At 44.7% G+C, this 23,435-nt stretch overlaps 1 long non-coding RNA gene across 1 annotated transcript; it reads left to right on the plus strand.

Moving 5' to 3' along the window:
• The first annotated feature begins 8,254 nt into the window (after nucleotides 1-8,254).
• Nucleotides 8,255-20,965, plus strand: LOC132239611 (uncharacterized). Its single transcript, XR_009454085.1, has 3 exons — nucleotides 8,255-13,448; nucleotides 15,356-15,562; nucleotides 18,134-20,965. It is a non-coding gene; the product is annotated as an uncharacterized LOC132239611 (long non-coding RNA).
• Nucleotides 20,966-23,435: the final 2,470 nt, after the last annotated feature.

Consider the following 23,435-nt stretch of genomic DNA (forward strand, 5'->3'; position numbering starts at 1 on the left):
AGGTTCTAGTCAGGTTCTCTTGCCAATTTCTGTAGTCAGGTTCAGTCCAGGATCTTTTGCCATGTTCTCTCGCTAGGTTCTGTCTCTAGGTTCTGAGGCCAGTTTCTGTCCAAGATCTTTTGCCATGTTCTCTCCAGCGAAGTTCTTCTGTCTCTAGAGAACGTTCTGTGTAGGTTCTGTGCCTAGGTTCTGAGTGTAGGTTCTGTGTTCTGAGTTCTGTCTGTTGTTGTCTTGTTGCATCTGTATTTATACCAGTTGATTCCAATCCTATCAATCTCTATTCCAAAGGTTAGAGTGTTTCTTATCTTCATTCCAGGGAGTAAAGATTATGTAGCTTAAGCATGATTGTTCATAGTTAAAATGATTAATTACCCGCCTGGCACTTATTTAAGAGGTTTTATTCCCTCCCTAACTTCAGGGGAAAATCCCTACCTGGGGATTCAACCTTTCTCGGAGAGGTGACCTTGGTTAAAACACAGTGCCAAGAAGGTGAGCAAACATATTAAGAACCGTATGCTATATATGCCAGGTCCCTTGAAACAGCAAGGATGGACCGGCTCCCGGCAATTAAGGAATCACCAAATGATTTTCCACAGTGGCTGCACCATTTTTATTTCTACCAGCAATGTATGAAGGTTCCAATTTCTCCACATCCTTGCTGTATTGGAGTGCTTCAGAGAATTAGTACCAACAGGGTGTGCATATAAAGAGACAGATTTATTTTAAGGAATTGGCTTATACAACTGCAGAAGCTTGGTAAGTCCAAAGTCTGCAGGGGAGGGCCAGCAGCTAGAGGCATAGGGAAGAGTTGCAGTTCAAGTCCAAAGGCAGCCTGCTGGCAGCAATTCCTTGTTGCTCAAGGGAATGTCAGTCTTTGTATTAAGATCTTTGACTGACTAGATGAGAAACACCCAACAGTAATGTCACCCAAAAAACATGTTCACAGAAACATCCAGAATGTTTGACCAAATATCTGGGCACCTGCCGGGGTCCAACCCCAGCAGGTCCAGGGGTTCCCAAAGGCGTAGACGGAGTCGGCGAAGAAGGAAGGACACGGAGACAGTGTTCAGTTGATCAGCAGCCTAGCCAGGATCTCCAGCCAGGATCTCCAGCGAAGTTCTGGTTTGGATCTCCAGAGAGGTTCTGCTTCGGATCTCCAGCGAGGTTCTGTAGCCATGTTCCCTCGCTAGGTTCTCCAGCCAGGTTCTGTCTGAGATCTCCAGCCAGGTTCGGTCACCAGGTTCTAGTCAGGTTCTCTTGGCAATTTCTGTAGTCAGGTTCAGTCCAGGATCCCTTGCCATGTTCTCTCCAGCGAAGCTCCTCCATCTCCAGGTTCTGCGTAGGTTCTGTCTTCTGAATTCTGTGTTCTAAGTTCTGAGTGTTTCTGTCTTGTTACAACTGTATTTATACCAGTTGATTCAATCCTATCAATCTCTATTACAAAGGTTAGGGCGTTTCTTATCTCCATTCCAGGGAGAAAAGATTATGTAGTTTAAGCATGATTGTTCGTAGTTAAAGGGATTAATTACCCGCCTGGCACTTAGTTGAGGGGTTTTATTCCCTCCCTAACTTCAGGGGAAACTCCCTACCTGGGGAAAACAACCTTTCTCAGAGACCTTGGTTAAAACACATAGTGCCAAGAAGGTGAGCAAACATATTAAGAACAGTATGCCATATATGCCAGGTCCCTTGAAACAGCAAGCATGGACTGGCTCCCGGCAGGCACCATAGCCCTACCAAGTTGCCACAAAGTTAACCATCCCATTTGCCAACATTTGTTATTTCCATTTTAAAAATTATACTGATATCAGTGCTCTAGGTCTCTGTAATAAAGTACCACAAACTGGGTAGCTTAAAACAACAAATTTCTTATCTCAGTTCTGGAGGCTAGAAATCTAAAATCAAGGCATTTGCAAAACCCTGCTCCCTCCAAAGCCTAGGGGAGGGTCTTTTGTGCCTCTTCCAACTTCTTAGAGCCCAGGCATTCCCTGGCCTGTGGCAAAACAACTAACTTCTGCCTCCGTCTTCACATGGTCATCTTCCTTTTGTGTTTTTATCCACATTTCCCTCCTTTTTGTAAGTACACCAGTCATATTGGATTAAGATCCACCTTAATAACCTCATCTTAACTTGGTTAAATCTGCAAAGTCCTAATTTCCACATAAGGTCACAGTTACAGATACTGGTTCAACATATCTTTTGGGGAGGGAACAGGATTCAATCCATAACAATAACCCTCTTAGTGGAGATGATGTGATATTTCCTTGTAGTTTTGATTTGCATTTCCCTCATGACTAAGGACATTGGGCATCTTATGTGCTTGTTGACCGTTTGTATATCTTCTTTGAAGAGATGTCTATTCAAATTCTTTGCCCATTTTTTAAGTGGGTTGTTGTTGAGTTGTAAGGGTTCTATATGTGTCCTGGATAACAGGCCCTTATCCACATACATGATTCGCAAATATTTTCACTCACCCTGTGGGTGTCTTTTCACTCTGTGATAGTATCCTTTGATGAATTCAAAATTATTTTTTTTTAAATATATTTTTTATTGATTTTTTTTTACAGAGAGGAAGGGAGAGGGATAGTTAGAAACATCATGAGAGAGAAACATCGATCAGCTGCCTCCTGCACACCCGCCACTGGGGATGTGCCCGCAACCAAGGTACATGCCCTTGACCGGAATCGAACCTGGGACCCCTGAGTCCGCAGGCCGATGCTCCATCCACTGAGCCAAACCGGTTAGGGCAAAAATTAATTTTTAATTAAATTTTCTTTTGTTGCTTATGCTTTTGGCCTCACATCTAAGTAAACATTGCCAAATCCAAGGTCATGAAGATTTACCTCTGTATTTTCTTTTAGGATTTTATACTTTTAGCTCTTATATTTAGGTGTTTGGTCCATTTTGAGTTAACCTTTGTATATGGTATAAGATTAGAGTTCAACTTTATTCTTGCATGTGGATATTTAGTTGTCTCAGCACAATTTGTTGAGGAGATTATTATTTCCCTTGAAATGGTCTTGCCACTTTGGTAAAAATTTTGAACACTTTTAAAAGTGAAATTAAGAAATTAACTTAAGTACAGGTGTGCTAGGGAGATATTGTGGATTTGGTTCCAGACTACCACAGTAAAATGAATATGGCAATAAAATGAGTCACAAAGTTTTTGGTTTCTGGTGCATATAAAAGTTATATTTACACTATACTGTAGTCTGTTAAAGTGTGCAATAGCATTATGTCTAAAAAAAAAAAGCAATGTACATACCTGATTAAAAAATACTCTTTTGCTAAAAAATGCTAAGCATCATCTGAGCCTGTTGGAAAAATGGTGCCACTAGACTTGCTCAACCCAGGGTTGCCACATACCTTCAGCTTGTAAAAATTGCAATATCTGTGAAGTACAATAAAGTGAAATGCAATAAACCAAGGTATGCCTATAATAAATTAATTTTTGATTAATAGGGTTAGCCTTGAAGATCATTTCCTAGCTCAACATTTTATAACAATCTTGACAGAGCCTGGATTTCTGGTAGAATTGTAAAACAGAAATATTAATGAACTAACTCCAAACACAATTTTCTTAAAGGTCTCTAACAATCTTTTTTTTTTTTTTTTAATATATTTTATTGATTTTTCACAGAGAGGAAGGGAGAGAGATAGAGAGAGTTAGAAACATCGATGAGATCGATCAGCTGCCTCTTGCACATCCCCCACCGGGGATGTGCCCGCAACCCAGGTACATGCCCTTGACCGGAATCGAACCCGGGACCTCTCAGTCCGCAGGCTGACGCTCTATCCACTAAGCCAAACCGGTTTCGGCTCTAACAATCTTTAATGAATCACCATCTATTAGTTAAATGATATTTTAAAACATAAACCAATAACAAAAAGAACTAGTATAAAGTTCAACCCATTAAGGATTGAATGCTATGGGAATTTCCCACCACCATAAACAACTAAAAAAGCAGATAAGATCTATAAAACAAATGTTTTCAGACACTGGACATCAGGAAGCAGAGAACTGTGAGCCCTGACAGAAGAGGGGATTACCCATCTTCCTCACTAAAGGTGCCTCCAACCTGCAGCACAGAGATGAGAGCTGCTGGGGTCCAACCCCAGCAGGTCCAGGGGTCCCTAAAGGTGTGGACGGAGTCGGCAGAGAAGGAATGACACAGAGACAGTGTTCAGTTGATCAGCAGCCTAGCCAGGATCTCTAGCCAAGTTCTGGTCAGGATCTCCAGCGAAGTTCTGGTTAGGATCTCCAGCCAGGTTCTGTGTCCATGTTCTCTTGCTAGGTTCTCCAGCCAGGTTCAGTCACCAGGTTCTAGTCAGGTTCTCTTGCCAATTTCTGTAGTCAGGTTCAGTCCAGGATCTTTTGCCATGTTCTCTCGCTAGGTTCTGTCTCTAGGTTCTTCAGCCAGGTTCTCTCGCTAGGTTCTGTCTCTAGGTTCTTCAGCCAGGTTCTCTCGCTAGGTTCTATCTCTAGGTTCTGTGGCCAGTTTCTGTCCAGGATCTTTTGCCATGTTCTCTCCAGCGAAGTTCTTCTGTCTCTAGGTTCTGTGTAGGTTCTGTGTCTAGGTTCTGTCTCCTGTTGTCTTGTTACATCTGTATTTATACCAGTTGATTCCAATCCTATCAATCCCTATTCCAAAGGTTAGGGCGTTTCTTATCTCCATTCCAGGGAGTAAAGATTATGTAGCTTAAGCATGATTGTTCGTAGTTAAAGTGATTAATTACCCGCCTGTAACTTAGTTAAGGGGTTTTATTCCCTCCCTAACTTCAGGGGAAAATCCCTACCTGGGGAAACAACCTTTCTCAGAGAGGTGACCTTGGTTAAAACACATAGTGCCAAGAAGGTAAGCAAACATATTAAGAACAGTATGCCATAAATGCCAGGTCCCTTGAAACAGCAAGGATGGACCGGCTCCCGGCAGGGAGCCTGAGGCGCACTGTGTCACTGAATTGAGGAGACAGAGATCAGAGTTCAGGAAGGCTGATGTGGTTAGAATTTGCAGGGAGAAGTAACAAAGAAGAGGTAGCTGCACAGAGATAGAGCTCTGAAAATCTTGATCCTTAAGTGAGTTCTGATTAGGACATGTGTGGGATGAAACTCCATCAGACCAGGGAAAGAACAAACGAAAGCAGTAGGCCAAATAATTCCCAGAGCTCACTACCTCTGGGAATAGAGTTTCTGTTAGGTAGAGTGGAGAGGCATGAAGTAGAATTGTTGGGGAGCACACGAGACTTGGAAAATTGTAAGGAGGACATTCTGAGAAAAGGGAAGTGTGTGGAAGACTGCCTGCCCTGTTTATCAGAAACCATACTTAGAGGGGATTTAGGGGAGCGTCGAAGGCGGCACCCCTAATTATTCCTTGACCTTTCAAACAAGCCTGTGCATATGCAGACCCCCCCCTCCCCAGGTGTTTACTGGAATCTTTATGCTTAACCCCTGGATGCCCTTGTCTAGGCTAGGACAATGTAAACACATGTGTCCTCCCAAGATAACTCACTCTACTGATTGTATCTAAAGATAAAAATTCGAATAAAAGCCTAACTAGACAGGCAATCAAGGCTGCCTGGTTGCTGTCAGCCAGGCGGCCCCTTAGCCCTCTCTTTCACAGTGAAACTGTGTGGGAGTAATCTGTTCATCCGTTGTTCAGGGGCTGCTGGTCAGCCCCGGCATAGAATCCTCAAAAAGGTCATGTCTTTGTAGTGGGGCTACATTACCACTAGAGTAAAGGCTGCTCTCAATCTGCCAGTAAAAAATAATTAGCCTCAATCTGATCTGCAAATAATTTTTTGGTGGAATAAAATCCAAAACTGTTCGAAGAAACACAGCAAAACCCAGGGTTCAACAATGTAAAATTTACTATGTTCGACATTCAACAAATAATCGGCAGGCGTGCAAATAAAAGAATGACTAGAGCCAGGAGAAAAAAATAAATCAATAGGTCCTAAATGATACACTATAAAATTAACCAACAAAGACAAACAGCTATTATTCATATAAGAAATAATCAAGGATATAAAGGAAAACAAACATAATAAGGAAAGACATAGGATATATATATATATATATATATATATATATATATATATATATATATAATTTTAATCCAAATTAAATTTTTAGAAATGAAAATACAATATCTGAAATTAAAATAAACAGTGGGATTAACAGCATATTGGATGCTGCAGAAGAAAAGATCAGTGAAATTAAAGGAGTAAATAGCAACCCGAGGGGATAATACCAAGTGTCAAAAATATATGCTATGAAAGGAAAGAGGGAAAGAGATAGAAAACATATTTGAAGAGCCTGGCTTATTGGCTCGGTGGTTGAGCATCATGGTTCCATTCCTAGTCAGGGCACATACGTGGGTTGCAGGCTTGATCCCCAGTAGGGGGGGGGGGGGGGGCGTGCAGGAGGCAGTTACTCAATGATTCTCTCCATTGATGTTTCTATCTCTCTCCCCTTCTCCCTTCCTCTCTGAAATCAATGAAAATGTAATTTTAAAAATATGTATTTGAAGAAATATTGTTAATTTCCAAAATATGATGAAAACTATAAAGTCATAGATCCAAGAAACTCAGTAAACCCCAGGAAAAATACATTTAAAAAAACCTACACATGCTAAGACACATCATAGTCAAATTGCTGAACCAGTGTTAAGACTAAAAAGAAACATATACAGAACAACAAAGATCAGAATGGCAGCAGACTTCTCGTCAGAAATTATGCAAGCTAAAAAAGAATGGCATGATATCTTTAAACCCTGTCAATCTAGGGTTTTGTATTTAGCAAAAAAAAAAAACACAACAAAAAACAAAAATGTCTTTCAAAAATGAAAGCAAAATAAACTTTTCAAAGCAACAAAAGCTGAAAGAATTCGTCACCATTAGACCTGAACAATAAGAAATGTTAAAGGGCCCTAACCGGTTTGGCTCAGTGGCTAGAGTGTCAGCCTGCAGACTCAAGGGTCTCAGGTTCGATTTCGGTCAAGTGCATGTACCTTGGTTGCAGGCACATCCCCAGTAGGGAGTGTGCAGGAGGCAGCTGATTGATGTTTCTAACTCTCTATCCCTCTCCCTTCCTCTCTGTAAAAAATCGATAAAATCTATATTTTTTAAAAAAGAAATGTTAAAGGGCCCAGGCTGGTGTGGCTCAGTTGGTTGGAGCATCGTCCTTTACACCAAAAAGTGGCGGGTTCAATCCCAGTTAGAAAATATACCCAGTTTACAGGTTCAATCCTCGGTCAGGGCGTGTGTGGGAGGCAACTGATTGATGTTTCTCTCACACATTGATGTTTCTCTCTCTTTCCCTCTCTCTGCTGGGAACAGATGCAGCAGTAGGGTTGGCCTGGTGCCATCTGATGCACATGCTTATGCAGAGCAAAGCAGTACCCATCCAGCCTGCTAGTGGGGGGAAAATACTTCCAAACAAGGTGATACACCAGCACAGACAGTGAGAGTTCCTCACCTGTAAGGAAATGTTTCAGGTCCCAGGTACGCTCTTTTGCAATTGTTCAAGGGTCACCAGGCGTGTATGGTTGTCTTTCCCAACATATTTACTACCTGGCCCTTTATAAGAAAGAGTTTGTCCACATTTGGATTAATGATGACTTCTAGATTCCTGGGCTATGAATTAATGAGGTGTCCATGTATTTCCTAACATGTTCCTAAAATAAACTTTTGTTTATTTTATTTTGGGGGCCTCAATCAGAAGGACTTGGGTCCCCCATGAGTAGTGCTGGGGAATGGGTCTTTTGACGTGTGCACTTTTAAAGTATCAGATACCTACAGAAAGAATGTGTGCACCCTTATGTGCATAGCAGCACAATTTACAATAGCTAGGAGTGGATAAACATGCTGTGGTACATTTACACCATGGGATACTATGCAGCAGTGAAAAAGAAGAATCTCTTACCCTCTGAGACAGCATGGAAGGACCTGGAGAGTATCATGCTAAGTGAAATAAGTCAGAGAAAGACAAGTATCACAAGATCTCACTCACATGTGGGATCTAATTAAAAAACTGATGAGCGGAGTGGATCCAGAGACATGGAAGCATGGAACAGAGTGTGGAATCTCAGAGGGAAGGCGGGGAGGGTGGCTGGGTGGGAGGTAATCAACCAAAGACCTTGTATGCATAACCCATGGCCACAGACAATAGGGTGGTGAAGATTGGGGTGGGGAGAGGAGAGGGTGGGGGCGGGCTGGGGGGGGTCAATGGGGCAAAAAGGGGGATGCATGTAATACTTTCAACAGTAAAGATTTATAAAAAATAAAAATAAAAAATAAACATCAGATGCCTAGGTTGGGTAGTTCTCTCCTTGGCCCAGGAACCTGCTGGGTAATTGTGTCCTGTCAGATATGCATGAGGAATCCAAGCCAGCCACTCTGAATAGGATCTGGTGATACTGCTACCCTGGGGAATTCCACTTCAGTTAAATCAGATTAGTCCACTCAGCATGCTCTAGGCCAGAGCAAAGAGCCCTGAATTTGGAACTCAAGTGAAGTCCCAACTCCATCACTGCAGAGAAGTCAGGGTGGGGCTGACTTATCAGGAAGACTGGGTATTTCCTGGTCTCCCTGGAGGCCTTCATCCCCATGTCCAACACTGACCACGACAAAGACAGGTAACGAGCACCAGCTCCAGACTCCAATGATCTGCGTCCAAGTCCACATGTCCTCACTTAACTGGCATTTTGGCCGAGTGGCTTCACCTCCCTTGTCTTGGTTTTAGCATCTGTACACTGGGGATGAGAATAATGGACTCTCTCTTAGAAGGTCATGGGGATTTAATGAATCATGTCGCTAAAGTAAGCTAAGCCAACTAAGTATTTGTTAAATAAATAAAATCTGTTTGCTGATATGAGACAATCTGTGAAACACTGGGCATGTGAGCCTAGGATGTGGCACAGCTGGGCTCAGCCTTACTTCCTTGTAGGTCCTGGAGCAAGAACTATGTCCTCTTAAGTTACAACTGTTGTACAGGTGCTGAAGAGGGACACTGGTTAATTGCAGGAGGGTGGCCAGGCTCAAATTTAAATTCAAGGCCCCCCGGGAAGGAGTAGATGTCCCAGAGTGGATTGTCTGCAGACAAGGGGAGGGCAAGTCTGGGGGTGCTCATGGGCAGTAGGTGAAGGTGAGCATGGCTTTTGCTCTGAGGGCAGGAGATGGAAGTGTTAGTAGGGAGGGCTTCTGACTCATGAGGAAGACTTGTTACTCTGCAGGGCTGGCCTACCCTTCTTGTCTAGGGTGCTATAGGGAGCTTCTCGACGAAGGTAGAGAGTTGGACAAGATAAAACACATGGGTTCCTCCCAGAGCTAATAGTCCTGGCCTCTAATGATTCTGTTGGCATGGAGATATGGTTACTGATAAGTGTGGTGGGAACAAAGCCATCGCTATTTTAAAGTTCCAGTGTGATGCTTGCCAAGAACTCGATTAAGAGTATCTGCCCTGATTCTGCCTCTTGATGAAGTGCTCAGCGGCCTCACATTGCTAGAAGGCCCCCACCTCACTCCTCCCATAGATTATGAAACATGGGTGGTGGTGACAGCTCCTGGCAAGGTCACAAAGGCAATTTGAGAGCTGTCATTGCTCAAGAATCCAAAGGTGGACCTGCAACCCCTTTTTTGATATCAGCGGCAGCTGGCCTTGCAACTTCAAAAGGGCTATCCAGACCTAGCCCCTGGTTTGCCCTGAATGCAATGGCATCTGGACTTCATTTCGATGGACTAGAAGTCTGTGAAGTCATTCCCAAGAGTGGCTTTAGTACCTGCCTCAGCCAAAACAAGCATAGAGAGACCTGGTTATGAGGCAATTAAAGTTTATTAGGCTCTGGAATTACATTCTGGCATGACCTGTTATTCATGGGTTCAGATACACCGTGATTCAAATCCAGCTCTCCCTCCCCACCATCTCCTTGACCAGCCTTGGAGCAGACTGGCACTGAGCTCCCTGTCCCTGGAGACATCAAATGGAACCTATGGGACCACTTCTCCAGGGAGCCTCAAATCCAGTAGAATAGGTGCCACAAACTCTAATGCCTCGTGGCCTGGGAAGGCAACGGAAGGAGGGAGTTTGGGCAGCTGTGGGCAGGTGAGTGTGTGACAACCGCTATGCAGTTCAGCCAAGTGTCCGCATGACAGGAGGCAGAGCAAGTGTTGCCAGATTGTCTGATTTTTCTTTGAGAAGGCGGAAACCTGGATTTGTATGTAAAAATCTCTCATTCTTTTTCAATACTGGCACGTCATTTGAATACCAGGTGGGCATTTTTTCAATACCACTTTGTTTTTGCAATACCAGTTTGTTCGCAGTATCAGTGCATTTGCTTGTTTGCTTTGAATCGCCAGGTTGCCACTTTTGCTAGTCGAGAGTTACTCTCCGCAGAGGATCTAAGACTCTGCAAAGCTGACCATAGTCTAAGGAAGGACCCGTTTCCGAGGAGGGTCTGTTAGTCTCGGATCAGAGTTTGCAGGTGCCTTCAAGTTAATCCGGTCCCCTACTTGCCGCCGGCTGTAGAGACAGGAGCGCTGGCATGAGAAGGGGAGGCCTGGGATCTAGTCCCTGTCCTGCCACTGATTTTGTGTGTGACCTTGGGAAAGCCTCTGGCCTTCTCTGGCCTCAGTTTCTTCTGCAATTGGCCACATTACCTCACGTCCTGGCCCGCTCAAATGGTTAGGGCTCCATGTGGGAGGAACCCAAAATGTTGACTTTTCAAAAGCTGGGCTGGTTCTTGATTTGGGGTGAAAAGACTGTTTTCAGGACCAGTCATGCATTTTAAGGAGTTCCAAAACTAAGAAAAGAATTTACCAGAAAGGAGGTTTTGCCAAAGGTTTCCAGGGTCTCTGTGCCCAGGCCTTAAGGCTAATGGAGGTGATCGCTGGCATCTGCCAAGTGCCAGCGGGAAGTTCAGGTGGTGATAGGCAAATGGGGCTTATGGCAGATGGACAATGGCAGGCGAGGGGTCATCAGAGGACTGGCTTCTCCTCTCTGTTCTCACTCACCCTGCAGCCCGGGAAATCCTTCCCTGTCCCTGGGCCTCAGTTTCCCCTTCCAAAAACAAGGAAAGGTTTCTGAGCCCCCTTTGAGCCCTGGAGGTCTGTGATTGTAATGAATTCATGTTTTTAAAGTTGTGGTTTTATCACAAGAATTTTAATTTTTTAAAAATTCAACAGATGTGCCCTGGAGGGTGGCTCAGTTGGTTGGAGTGTCGACCCATACACCAAAAGGTTGCGGGTTCGATTCCCGATCAGGACGCATACCAAGGTGGTGGGTTTGATCCCTGCTTGGGGCGTGTATGGGAGGCAACTGATCAATGTAACTCTCACATCAATATTTCTCTCCCATCCTCTCTCTCTAAAATTAATTTTTAAAAAGCATACCCTTGGGTGAGGATTTTTTTTTTAATGTTCAATGGGTGTTTCTTAAGCACCCACTGGTGATAGGCACTAGGGATGCAGCTGGAAAAAACCATATACAGTCCCTGCCCTCGTGGCACTTACAGTGTTGGTGAGGGGACACAGACAGGGACCAATCAGATAGAGAACAGTGTGTCTAGCAAAGTGCTATGACATGAGGTCAAGTTTTCAACAGGAGACTGAGCCAAGTCAGGGCTGGATGGGGACAGCTTGTGCAAGGAAGCAACTCTTGAGCCAAGATCCAGAGGGTGATGAGGGGTCACCTAAGTGAACGGGACAAGAAAAACATTCCTGGGAGAGGAACAGCATGCGCCAAGTCTGTGCCAGGAGGGGACAAAGCACGTTCAAGGCACTGAAAGAAGACAGTGTTGAGAGGTGAGGCTGTCGAGGTTCAGGTGAGCCAGACCTCGCAGAGTCTTGTTGTCTATGGAGAGAACATAGGTCTTCGTGCTGAGAATGTGGGAAGCCTCAGAAGGGTTTTCAGCAAGGAAAGACATGGTCCAATCGGAAAAGACTCCGCTGACTATTATTAGGAAGACTCAGATGACGGTGATAGGGATGGGTGGTGATCGAAGGGAGCAGAATACATGCAGGGGGACAAGTGCAGAAGTGGTGACATGGTGGCCACACCCAGGTGCAATACAATGGGGGCCTGGCTGGAGCTGTGACAGTCAAGAGAGAGCAAGTGGTCAGACTTGAGAGCTATTTAGGTTATTGGACCAACAAGGCTTGGCAATAGGTGGGATGAGGAGTTGAGACCAATTCCTGGCTCTCTGGGCAGGAGCACCTGGAGGTGAGCCAGACTTAGGTCTGTGTGTGTCCCAGGAGCAGCCCCCGAGGCAGCAGCCTCTGAGATGACCCAGTGGTCCCCTACTCCTGTTTTTCACACCCTGTGTCGTTCCCTCCTGAGTGTGGATTGGACTCAGTGACTTGCAGTGAACAAACACAATCTGTCAGCGGTGATGGATGAAGAGGCTGGGTTATAAAGGGACTGTGCCTTCCATGGTTGGTGCCCCTCGTGCTCTCTCTTCATTGCTGGTGTGGGGGGAGGCCAGCTTTCTTGACAAGAAGAGGTGGCCCTGTGGGGAGGCCTGTGTGACCGCTCTTGGGAATAGCTATTGGGGAGGAAGGACTGCCAACAGCTATGTGAGTTTGGAATCAGATCCCCCCGCCCCCTGTCAAGCCTTGAGAGATGACTGCCACCAAGGCCAACACCTTGATTGCAACCTCGTGAAAAACCTTGAGTCAGAACCACCCAGGGAAGCCACTTTCAGATTCCCACCACACAGAAGCTGCGAGCTAATGTTCGTTACTCCCAGCTGCTAGGTTTGGAGGTAATCTCTTAGGTGGCAATAGATAATCAATACAGCCCTCCTTCACACAAGCTGTGCTCTCAGCTCCCCTGGGGCTGGGAAGAAAGGGGTTAACCCCAGAGCCTAGGCCTGGGGGGCCAGGGGTTGGGGGGAGCAAGGTTAATGCCTCCAGCTCGAGAGACAGTTCATTACAGGTTATCTAGCGGCTCAGCCAACACTTGGGTCTGCTGCCAGCTACCCTCCCCCATCCCCCATCCTGTGGTGCCTGTCAGAGCAGGGGCCCGCAGCGGGGCATCCTGGAAACCGACAGATTTATTAACAGCCTTGCCTCTCTGCATCTGTCCACAGTGCGCCAGCTGCAAGTAGTGCCGGTTTGGCCATGGCCGTTCCCCTGGCAGGATCAGGCTGCCTCAGCTCCGGGGTTGCAGCATCTTCCCAAGCTCATGGCTCCAGCTCCGCTGTGGTGAGAGTCCAGAGCCCAGAAACTGCCAATAACCACAACCAACATGACTGGAGCACCCTGTGTGATGAGCCCTTACATTCACCATCTCATTCATTGATAACCCTTCTCAATGACCCTGAGAAGCAGAAATGCCTCTGAGCCCCATTCTGCACTTGAGAAAACCGAGGTCCAAGCTCATGTGGCTGGAAAGTGCAAGGCTGCCTGACTCCAAAGAAAGCAGCTCTACCGCTGCGTATTGCTCAAACCAGGTAGCGTGGGTTTCAGAACGTGTGGTCTGAACTGAAAATGTTCCAGTCCCAAGTCCCACTTCCTGTGGGGCCCAGGGAGCTTAGTGACAGACCCACCTCCTGGGATGGATGGGTGGCTTGGAGAAGTCAAACGCAGACAGCCCTTCGCACAACGCTGGGCACCTAGGAAGTGCTCCATGTGTGCAAGGATTTGCCTCTGTAAACGGGGTCTGTGGTGTTGAAGACACAGGACTCTTAGCAGTAGGGAGCCTATGAACAAAGTGACCTTTACCCTTTGTGCTTACGAAGAAGCCCCCAGCCCAACACCCACCACCCTCGGGGAGCTGTGCGCCCCCAGAGAACCGGGACTAGGAAGTAAGTCTGCTGGGGCCGGGGCAGGGGAAAGGGGAAGAGAAATAACCGTTGTGGGTTTTCTCTGAAAGCAGAGCCTGGGAGAGGGGAGTCGACCCCGATAAGATTAAGACTTGTTACAAACATTTCCTGAGTTATAAATCCTGGCGTGTTTTGTGGGTTTACCAGAAGGATTAAGTTGACTTTGAGAGGAGCCAAAAGAGAGGAGAAAGGCCACTCCGGGGGCTGAGTGTAAGAAGAGCTGAGGGCCAGCCTGGGGAGGGCCAGCCTCTCACTCGAGCCCAGGTTCTTTCCCAGCACCCCTGGCCGCAGCCCATCCTGTCCCTGCTTGAACCCTTCCGGTGACGGGGAGCTCACTCACACAAGGAAGGGCCTGTTTCCACAGGTTCCTCTCTGAATGTTAAGAACAGCTTCTCGCCCCCAAGTGCAAAACCTGCCCTTAGCAGCTTCATCCAATAACTCAGTGGGTTGTTGTATGGAAACATATTTTTAATACATTTATTTTGTCTCTAATACAAACACTAAATCTTCTTGTTCATTTGGATAACATCGTGGCCGACTATTTTGAGGTTTCTCTATACATAATTATATCACCTTTGTTGTCATAAGGAACTTATAGATAATTTTTATGAATTTATTTGAGCCCAAACTGACAATTGCCGGGAAGCCAGATCTCAAATGCTCAGGAGAGTGACAGTTTTGCAGCTTCTTCTTAAAAAAAAAAATGTTTATTGATTTTTAGAAAGAAAGGAAGGAAGAAGAGAGAAACATCATGTGAGAACACAACATTGATCAGCTGCCTCCTGCACAGCCCCCCACCAGGGATGGAGCCTGAAACCCGGCCATGTGCCCAGACCTTTCGGTGTGACGCCCAGCCAACTGAGCCACACCGGCCAGGGCTCCACAGCTGCTTTTATGCATTGGGAGTTAAGGAGGGAATGAAAGGAAGATTGCACGAAGGTGGGGGAAAACCAGGCAGGGATTGGATTATGGGATAGTTAGTAAAATTATGTGCTTTCTTGAGGGTGGTTTCTTCCCAGGGGTCTGGAAAGACAATTACTCTGGCATGTTAAAGGTGTTAACCTCCATGCACAAGAACGATGGACAGGGCTTGCTGAAAGCAAAGATAAACCTTTTACTAAAGAAGCTTTGGGCCTGGGGCAAGACTGCTCACCAGACCTGCCTACTTAAGAATTTATGATCAGATCGCCCTGTGAGGTTACTTTCTGTAGAACCCTCTTTTGTCCACACTTTTGAAAAATGACTTTTATTTCTTCTCCAAATCTTACCCCTTTTATTACCTTACGGCACTAGTGAGACCTCCAATAAAATGTTGAAAAAAATGGGTGCTGTGAACATCCTTGACTTGTCTCTGGTCTCAAAAAGAGAAGCTTGCAATATTTTACCATGAATTGTTAGCTGCAGACATAATCTTTATTAAAGAAATTGTCTTCTATTAATAATTTCCCACATTATTTTTTAATTTTAAAATCATGAATAAATATCAATATTTTATCAAATGGTCTTTTGCATGTTGTTTTTTGTCCTTTAATCAGTTTATGTGCTGAATTACATGAATGGAGCCTTAGCAATCTTGAGAAAGAAGAATGCAGTTGAAGGGATCACAATACTGAATATCAAAGCCATTGTAATCAAAACAGCCGGGTACTGGCACAAGAACAGGCATATAGATCAATGGAACAGAACAGAGACCCCAGAAATTGACCCAAGCCATTATGCTCAATTAATATTTGATGAAGGAGGTAAGAGCACACAATGGAGTAAAGACAGTCTCTTCAATAAATGGTGTTGCGAAAATTGGACAGATACATGCAAAAAAATGAAACTAGACCACCAACTCACACCATACACAAGAATAAACTCAAAATGGATAAAAGACTTAAATTTAAGTCATGAAACCATAAAAATCCTAGAATATACAGGTAGTAAAATCTCAGACATCTCTCATAGCAGTATTTTTGCCAAAATGTCTCTTAGGCAAGGGAAACAAAGGAAAAAATAAACAAATGGGACTACATCAAACTAAAAAGCTTTTACACTGCAAAAGAAACCACTAACAAAAGAAAAAGAGAACGCATTGTATGAGAGAACATTTTTGCCAATGCTACATCTGATAAGGGGTTAATTTCCAAAACAGTATATAAAGAACTTATACAACTCAACACCAAAAAGACAAACAATCCAACTAAAAAATGAGCAAAAGACCTGAATAGACACTTCTCCAAAGAGGACATACATAGGGCCAATAGATATATGAAAAAATGCTCAACATCACTAATCATCAGAGAGATGCAAATTAAAAGTACAAAGAGGTATCACCTCACACCTGCCAAAATGACTACCATCAATAAATCAACAAACAACAAGTGCTAGAGAGGATGTGGAGAAAAGGGAACCCCAGTGCACTGTTGGTGAGAATGCAGACTGGTGCAGCCACTGTGGAGAACAGTAGGGAGTTTTCTCAAAAAATTAAAAATAGAACTGCCTTTTGACCCAGCGATCCCATTTCTGGGACTGTATCCTAAGAATCCCGAAGCACCAATCAGAAAAAAATATATGCACCCCTATGTTTATAACCAAGATCTGGAAAGAGCCCAAATGTCCATCAGTAGATGATTGGATACTAGTAAAAAAGCTGTGGTACATTTACACAACGGAATACTATGCAGCTGTAAAAAGGAAGGAATTCTTACCTTTTGTGACAGCATGGATGGACCTGGAGATGATTATGCTAAGTGAAATAAGCCAGTCAGACAAAGACAAATACCATATGATCTCACTTATATGTGGAATCTAATGAACAAAATAAATGGATGAACGAATCAGAACACGAGGAATGGTTACATGGAACAGGCTGACAAATGTCAGAAGGGAGGTGGGTGGAGTGGACGGAATGGAAGAAGATTGAGAGAACAGCCAAAGAACATACATGCACACAGATAACAATGCGACGAGGGCCAGAGGGAGGGGAGGGTGGGGTTTGGATGGAGGTGGGCAAAGGAGGGAAAAGGGAGGGGAATGTAATAATGTCTGCCATAAATATAAAATATAATTTTAAAAAATCAACCTTGGGCTCCTGAGATTAGCCCATTTTGGTTGTGGTACTTTTTTATAGATTGATGGATTTTTGTGGTTAACACTTTATTAAGGATATTTCATTCAAGTTTCCGAGCAAAATTGACCTTTAATTTTTTTCTTTTCTTCCCCCCGCCCCCATATCTTTGTCCTATTCTGGTGTGTAGGTGATGTTAGCCTTAAAAAAATGAATTGGGGGTTGTCCCCTCTTTCTCTTTTCTTTGGAAGAGATTGTCAAAGACTAAAATTGTGTCATCTTTGGATGTTGGAACTTGTCAGTGAAGCGATCTAGAGTTGAAGTTTCCTTTTTAGAAAGGGTATTTCAGAATCCTTCACTGATAGAGGATTTCCTAGTTTTTCTGTTTTGTCTTGAGTCAAAATTAATATTTTATGCCTTTCTAGGATGTTCATTTCATTTAAATTTTCAAATGTATTGACTCAAAGTTGTTCAAAACATCCTCTTTTTTCTGTAATGTTGGTAGCATCTATAGTGACATCCCACTTTTTATTCCTAATATTGTGTGTGTGTGTGTGTGCCATTTCTGTTTTTCTCTAGGGAAATTTTATTCAGGAGGTTGTCAATTTTGCTGTCTTTTCAAAGATCCGACTTTTGGCTTTGTTGGATTAACTCTGTTTTAATTTTTGCTTTCTTATTTTATTCATTCCTGTTCTTGCCTTTATTACTTACTTTTTCTTACTTTCATTATATTTGTTTTAATATTATTTTTCGAACTTCTTGAGCTAAAGGTTTATTTTATCAGTTTTCAGCTCTTCTCTGACATATGCATTTAAAACTACAAAATTTCCTTCTATGTACTGATTTATCTACACCTACAAATTTTGATACGGATTTTCTTTGTTATCAATTGATTCAAATCTTTTCTGGTTTCCTTTATGAGTTCTTCTTTAATTCATGGGTTATTTAGAAGTATATTTTTAAATTCCTTAGCATATGGAAAATTTTGAGTCATCTCATTATTGACTTATACTTCAGTTATAATGAATAGCTGTTTAGATAACATGCTCCATGTGATTTGGATTCTTTAAAATTTCGTAAGACCGGCTTTATAGCCAAGTTATAGTCAAATTTGGCAAATTGTCATATGTGCTTAAAAATATGGTATTGGATGCAGAGTTATCTATATATGTCCATTAGGTCAAGCTTGTTCATTGTTTTGTTGAAATCCAGTGAATAGAGTCTGCAAATGCTCACTCCTACCTGGTTCTCTCTTTTCTAGGGACATTGGCAAACTACATTTCTCAGTACCCTTGGAGCTAGGAGAGACCACGTGACCAGTTCTAGCTTAAGCGATATAAATGGGCCCTGGCTGAATAGCTTAGTTGGTTAGAGCATCATCCTGATATGCCAAGGTTGTGGGTTCAATTCTCAGTTGGGGCACATACAAGAATCAACCAATGTATGCAATCTCTCTCCTTTCCTCTTTCTCTAAAATCAACAAAATATATACATATATAAAAAGAGATGTGAATAGAAGTGAGACATGTAACTTCTGGGCCGAGGCATCTATAGCTCGTGCTATCTTCCCACTTTCTCTTCTTGAGAAGCATCTGTGGAAACCACAGGATAAATTGGCAGAAACACGTGATGGGAGAGCCTGGATCCCTGGGTCACTGCATGGAGGAGAATAGCCCTGGCAATTGCCTGATTCCACTGGACTCCGTGTGAAATATGAACCTGTGGGGTATTAAGCCACCAAGACTTTTGATCTTTATGTTACTGCAGTATAACTTAGCCAGTAAATACATCCTCTATATCCATATTGACTTTTTGTCTTCATGTTCTGTCAAATACTGAGAGAGATGTAGTGAACCTTCCATAATGATTTGAATTTGTGTATCTCTCCTTAGAGCTCTATCAATTTTTTGTTTTGCACATTTTGAACTTATGTCATTAGGTTACAGAAGATTAAAATAGTTATATGTTCTGGTAAATGAAAACATTTACTCTATACAGTGCCCTTCTTATTTCTAGCAATATTTTTAATGGTGTTCTTTGAAATACAAAAGTTTTAAATGTTTATGAAGTCCACTTTATCAGTCTTCTCTTTTATCACTTGTGCTTTGGGTGCTGTATCAATTGCTCTATTTTTTCCCCCCACATGGGTGGGTTCAGTTTGTGGAAACTCTCCAGGTTTTTATAATCTGTACACTTTTATGCATACGTATGTAAGACTTCAATACAAAAATTTTTTAAGGGGCTGATAAGAATTGCAACTTTTCCCACTGGGTCATTGTGAGGACTGAATGGGTGGCGGGATGGATGCACAGTGCTGAGCACCGCACCTGGCACCACTTGTTGCTCAATCATGTCTGCTGCTGTTGTTATTATTGTTAAAATCTAGCTCTGCCTCTCATTGGGTGGGTAGTCTTGGGTCAGGTCTCACTCTCCTCATTTGTACAACGGGCTAGTACACCCACTTCACGAAGGCTACCGGCCTCTCAATGACACAAGATACAACATCGTCAAGCTTGAAGTCCGCTGCAAAGGCTTGGGTCAATAAAACAGGAAAGGAGGAAAAGAAAAACCAGGTTCATGACCGGGAGAGACAAAATGCTAGGCTGTAAAGATCTGGGTGGCTGCCAAGCTCTGGCTGGGAACCCCTTCGCGTTTCCATGAGAGGCCGGCCAGCCCCGAGAAGGAATGAAGGGGGAGTTGGCCAAGGGAGCGTTGGCTTCCAGGTGGAGCCGGGCCTGGTGGTGCCAGGGTGACCGACTGGCTGTGGAATCATCAGAGACCACACCTCCCTCTACCCTCTAGGCCCCCACACAAGTTGCCCTAATCTTATTCCAGTTCCCCATCGTTGCCCAATCAACCCTCTCCACCCACCCCTACCTCCTCTATGCCTGCCTTGCCCTTGAGATCCCACCCAGGAAATCTTCTCTGCCCTTCTGCTCACTGGGGCTCTCCATAGCCACGCCCAAGTCCCCACTTTCACCCCGCTACTCCCTCATATCACCTTTCACTCACTTCCCTCCAGCGGAAACCTCTTCACAAGAATAAAACCCAAATCCCGCTCTGACCCCCAGGACAGGTTGGAGAGCATGTGAGATCTTGCTCCTCAGCGTGTGTCATCAGTTAGGCTCTTATAAACGTCTTTAAGGGGTGGGGGTGGGGAACGTCAAGGTTTTCAGGGGCTTGAAGCTTATAACATCGAGGAAATTCGCATTAAGGTATAACATGCACATAGAAAAGGCTCACACCGTAAGCGTACGCCTCTATGAATTCCCCAAACTGAACACGCCGTGCGAACCAGCACCCCAGCTCAAGAATCAGACCCTTACCAGCTGCCAGCTGCTCCCCTGGCTCCCCTTCCGGTTGCTACCCGACCCCTGACGGTAACCACTGACTTCTCACATCGTAGAGGAGTTTTTCCTGGCGGTGAACTTCATAGGAACAAACCCATTCAGTGTGCACCCCTGTCTGGCATCTTCTGTGGAACGTGTTTGTGAGATTCCAGTAATCGTGCACAGAGCTGCAGCTTGTCCTTTCTCCTTCTTACACTGTTATGTTGAATGACTACGCCGCAATGTCCATACCATCCTGCCAGCGCTGGACGTTCAGGTTGTTTTCAGCTCTGGGATATTGTAAGAAAAGGCTGCTGTGGACATTCTTGCACGTTTTCGGAGGACACAGACTCGGCATTTCTGTTGGGTAAACATCACGGGAGGAATTGCAGCCTCGTAGGAAATGATGGTTCGTCTGCTTGAGAAGATCCTGCGGATAGCTTTCCAAGGTGGTCCTTGCATCCCCCTCTTCTCCTGACAGTCCCTGGGTCCATGTCTCCACTGAAACTGTGTGTGGGCTCTTTATTTTACCCACTCTGGTGGGAGGACGCTTGGCACCCTGGCTCATGATTGCCATTAAAACATCATGGTTTTCATTTTAATTTGGGGGCACCATCTTTAAGAAAAAGGATATAAAATGATGAATATAAAATGGGGTACAGAAGTGAATATTTAGCCCTGACCGGTTTGGCTCTGTGGATAGAGCGTCGGCCTACGGACTGAAGAGTCCTGGGTTCGATTCCAGTCAAGGGCATATACCTTGGTTGCAGGCACATTCCCCAGTAGGGGGTGTGCAGGAGGCAGCTGATCGATGTTTTTCTCTCATCAATGTTTCTAGTTCTCTATCCCTCTCCCTTCCTCTCTGTAAAAAATCAATAAAAAAAAATATATTTTTAAAAAGTGAATATTTATTAAGAATGTGAAAAGAAATCACAGCAAATTGCTGGGGATTTTCAAGCTTCAGATTCCTTTCTTCTGAGATCTCCCAGAAGCGCTTACATGGAAATGCTTCCTGATAGCGGCCTGGCTCCGGTCCTGCCTGGAGCCGCAGCAGCTACCTCAGACCCTCCTTTGTGGCCGGCTGTGCAAATGAGGGTCCCAGAGCTCCGCGTCATCAACTTCCTGGGAAATGGCCTCTGCCTGGCCCTCGCCACCTCTGCTCCCCACCCACCCCACTTTCGTGGCCTCACTCCTCTTCCTTAAGGGATCAGCTTTCTCATTAGCTTCTCAAAGAGGCCTTCTCTGACTTCCTTATCAAAGACCCTCTAATTTCATAAACCCATGTCACGTGACAGAGGACAACAGAGCAGGAGGTGAGGAGCAAATGCTGTGGAGCCAGCCTGCCTGGTTGGTGTCCTGTCTCCACTATTTTCTGGCTGTGTGACCTTGGATATGTCATGTAACCTCTCTGGGCCTCAGCTTCCTCCCTGCAGGTGGAGGAGGCAATGCCAGCTCCTGCTCACAGTATGTTGTGAGGGCCCAGCAAGTTAGTGCAGGTGATGCCTGGCACCCTGTTCATGACTGCCATGCTGGTCCCATTGCCCCGAGCCCTGGTCTCTCCTGGCACATCTCACCTCGCACTGGCCATCTGCTTTAATACTATTTACCCCCCCCGCCCAAAACAAAAAACCCATACCCTAAGCCATTACCCACTCCCAGTCCCTTAATCCCTCCAGCCCCAGGCAATCACCAATCTACTCTCTTCTCTATATACTAGAGGCCCAGTGCACAAAATTCATGCACGGGCAGGGTCCCTAGGCCTGGCTGGTGATCAGGGCCGATCGAGGCCTTCCAGCTGCCTGCTGGGACCTTCCTTCATTCCCAGCCTCTGGTGGTCAGCGCACATCATAGCGAGTGAGCGAACTCCCGGTCTCCCAGTCGAACTCCCGAAGGGACACTTTGCATATTAGCCTTTTATATATATAGATTTGCCTCTTTGGGACATTTCATATAAATGAAATTATGCAACATGGGGTCTTTTGTGACTGGCTTCTTTCATTGAGTATGTTTTCAAGGTTCATCCATATTGTAGCGTGTACTGGTACTTCACTCATTGTTATTGCTGAATATTTTGTTTTATGGGATATACTACATTTTATTTATACACTCATCAGTTGATGGACTTTTTGGCTACTATGAATAATGATGCTATGAACATTCCTGTACACATTTTTGTGTGGTCACATGGTTTCATTCCTGCTGGGTGTATACCTAGAGTGGAATTGCTGGGTCATGCGGTAACTGTTCATGAGCCCAGCCTCTAGTCTGGCTTTCTCAGACCCTGGGGTGCTGATGGGGAAAGACTTGCCATGTCCATTGCCCGGGGTCTGGGGATCAAGTCCTCCCTTCCACTTTCCAGGTCTTTCTGTGAGATGCTGTGGTTGAGAGGGTCAACAGATTCTAAATTCCTGCTCCACCATCGACTTGCTGGGTGACGTCGAGTGAGCTGCCTGACATCTCTGCACTTTCGTTTCCCCAGTGGGGAAATGGGATGATCCTCTCTATGGCCTGTTCTGAAGATTGGCTGAGATGACAAAAGCCCAGCTTTATGTTCACTCATTCAACGTGTTCATTGCTGATGGATGTGCCTCACGCTGTTCACAGCAAATGAGACGCACAAGCCCTAGCCCTGCAGTCTCGTGTTCACATGCATAACATCTTGTTTAAGCCTCACAGTATCCCTGGAGGTGTACCTACTGGGATCCCTCTCCCAGAAGAAGAATGGAGAGAACTCTGCAGCTGAGCCCCTCTCCTCCATCCCCCATCTGGACTTAAGTTTAGAACCTCCGAAAACCAAATGTTTTGAAATTTTATGGAAGTAGACCAGATATACAAAGAGAGGACCATTATATAACAATACGGTTGGCACATTTTCACAGGCTGAGTGCCTGTTTACCCAGCACCCAGATGAAGAAAATCAAACCATCCCATTCCCGCCTCCCCGCTGCCAGGGAAAACACGTCCCGACTTCTCACACACAGATGAGTTCCGCCTGCTCATGGACTGCATGTGAGCGGAACTCTGTTGATAATAGTCTTTTGTGTCTGTTGAGGTCTATGAGAGGCACGGTGCTGCGTGTCATTACAGATCCTGTGTGCTCAAGGCTGATACGCCATCATTTTTTGTTGTTGTTGTTGTTAATCCTCACCCCAGGATATTTTTCCATTGATTTTTAGAGATTGTGGAGAGGAGGGGGAGAGACAGAGAGAGAAACACCGATGTGAGAGAGACACA

The sequence above is a fragment of the Myotis daubentonii genome, chromosome 8, assembly GCF_963259705.1.
Source record: "Myotis daubentonii chromosome 8, mMyoDau2.1, whole genome shotgun sequence".
In the NCBI taxonomy this organism is placed as follows: domain Eukaryota; kingdom Metazoa; phylum Chordata; class Mammalia; order Chiroptera; family Vespertilionidae; genus Myotis; species Myotis daubentonii.